Source organism: Lepidochelys kempii, chromosome 17 (assembly GCF_965140265.1).
Source record: "Lepidochelys kempii isolate rLepKem1 chromosome 17, rLepKem1.hap2, whole genome shotgun sequence".
NCBI classification, from domain to species: Eukaryota; Metazoa; Chordata; order Testudines; family Cheloniidae; genus Lepidochelys; species Lepidochelys kempii.
Window position 1 is genome coordinate 20,527,426 of NC_133272.1, and position 2,958 is coordinate 20,530,383.

The window sequence follows — 2,958 nt, forward strand, 5'->3', positions numbered from 1 at the left end:
ACACTTTCCCTAGTCAGTGAGTAAGTTTACTTAGCTTCTGGTCTCTAAGGTTCTTCTGCCTGTATTATACAGTAGAAAGGCCCTAGTGCAGATCAGTTTTTGCAGGGATGATGTACACACCCACCTCAAGCTTGCAATTTGCCTTCCTAGTTTGGTAGTGAATAGTTTTCCCATTGCAAAAATTGATTCTTTGCTGTAGGGGTGACTGATAGAATTTATTTTTAAGTGAAACTTTTAAAAACTAGAAGAAACTGGTTCATAATCCAAAGGAATATACTGATCTGAACTAATAAATATATTAAAATAGTCAAGTGCTTTATGTACATTGTACACATTTGTTCAAATATTTTGAAAGTTAATGTTCTACTTGAAATGGATTCTATTAAATTCTTTAAATCCTAGTAAATAGACTAGTTTTGGTACAGAGTTCTGCTTTATAATTTTATAATAAAGTGAAAATTTGATTTATCCAACTATTGATATTTTCTGAGTTTCTCTCTTTTTGGGAACAGCAGAGGGCTTGGCAGAGATGTTTGACTTACTGCTGCTTTTGAAGTTTAAAAGATAAGGAGAAGCATGAAACAAAATACCCCTATGCTGTGTAGTATATGAACCTGAATATAATGTAAATTCATCACCAAGCTCCCCCGACCCAACCTGGAGCTATTCTTCCTCAAAAGTCTGAGGAAGAAAAGATGGAGAAAGCTCAACTCTCAACAGTAGAATTCTTTAACCTACTTATAGCAAAGTAGTCAACTGCCATTGAAGTCAACAGGACTTGAGGGTGATCAGCCTTTTGCCATTTTCATATTATGTGTTTAATGCAGGTGTGTGTAAACACTGATAAGAGCCAACACAACCGCTGCAAAGCAACTTGTAACCAACATGCAAAGTTAAACTACATCCTAAAGCTTAAAGTGAGAAAGAAAATTAAAATAAAAACCTACATTAATAGGCCTCACTAACAAATGTCTGAAATCCTTTTGAGCATCTTACTAAATTGATTCCAAGAAGACTGTTGGAAAAGGAAGAACCCAGTGTGTTTCCTTAGAATTCCTGAGCATGTTTTGGCCTAAATTTATCAAATTGCTTTATGTACCTGAGGGGCATAGGTCATCCCACCTGATAATCAGATCCATTAGACCATCTCTAAAATGACTTTGAGAGGCAATTTGGTTACAGTCCACATTCAATGGAATGATACATTCAATGGAATGACAAAACTCTGAACACTGCCTCACTTGAGGTAGAAACAAATAATCCAAGTGTGGATTAGAGAAATATTCCTAGACACCAACAAGCCAGAGATCTTCGGTTCATGCTAGAATGGAACAGTCCTTAAGTTAGAGGCATTACCTTGAGAAGCAAGTTGTTATAAAATGAGTGGGGTAGAGCAAGCATCCCACCGCATCTACATGCTTCCACCGTTTCCTTTATAAGCAGCCTAGGAAAATCAGAGAGACAAATACAATTTTCCTTATAGTACCTTATTTAAGTGCTGCCATGAGTGAAACAGTCCAGCCCAAACCTTGGGTGCTGAGTGGCCTTCCCTGGACTAAAGACTTCATTACCCTGCAATGATGGAGAAACCACATGGTACATTCACATTACAGGAGCTAGAGGTTGAGGGGAGAGTAGGGAGGCTTCATGTTCTACAAGGTGGGGCAGGGGAGAAGATGCATCTGCTGCTTCACACGCCATGGCACTGGGAGCATGAGCATCATGCTATCACTTGAACCTGACCCAGCAGCTACAAGTCTGGCTGTTCTGAGCCAGCCTTGCTTGTAACACACTAGGACAATCACAACAGTAACTTTCTAATAAAGCACTTGGACTCCAAAATCCATGATTTTTTACTTTCCAAGTTATCAAACCCCCATTAAATATCCATCTATTTCTCTGCAACCCTATTTTCTATAGGAGTACCACCCCCAGGCCATACATGAGCTGTCTATTCATAAAGTTTAGTGTCATGGAATAGTCTGCAGTATATTTAGATGGCAAAACCTGCAAATAACTCAGCTCCCAAGTTTCACTCCATGAAATGTGCACAGCAGCCAAGAGATCAGATTACTTCTCCATGGCACTGATGTAACCAACTTCTACTGGAATAGTCTGGTGGCCACAATTCAAGGAGATTGAAAAATTGGAGGGGGGTTTAGAGAAGAGCCATGAGAATGGGAAAAGATTGGAAAACATCCCGGATATTGATAGGGATCCTGGAGTCCGTTTAGCTAAATCTTCTCTTAAGGGATGACTTGATCACAATCTGTAAGTACCTACATGAGAAACGGCTCTTCAATCTAGCAGACAAAAGTATAGCAAAATTCCAATCCCTGGAACTTGAGGTTAGACACATTCAGACTGGAAATGAGGCACAAATGTTTACGGTGAGGGCAATTAACCACTGGAACAACTTACCCAAGGCTGTGGTGGATTCTCCACTGCTGGCCACTTTAAGACTAGATTTTTTTTTCTAAACACATTAATTCAGGGAAGTCCTATGCTCTGTTATATGGTCATAGTGGTTCCTTCTGGCTTTATAATCGACAAATTCCAGGAGACACTGACACAGAATTAGCTCTTCACTAACTGTTGATCCCAGCAGCCTGGTTGTGACAAAAGAATATCTTGGGGACACAAACCCTTAATGGAAGTTTATTTGGCCCAGTTTTAAAATGAAACACTGTCTAAACTGTTTCTGGATGCTAGCCCATAGCTCTGATTGTTAAAACACGTTAGCCTAGCCAACAACAGTCTTAAAATAAAACGGAGGAGAAAATACCAAGCAGTATAAATGGCAGAGTGTTTAGACTAGCCTTCCTTTGTTTGAACTATAATAGTGCAGCAAGTTCATACTGGTAATAGGTCTATAGGAAGTTGTACACGCTGCCAGGGTTTGTCTTCTGTTCAGATACAGAACAGCCTGAGAAAAATATCTGTGTCCTTACCGGAAAG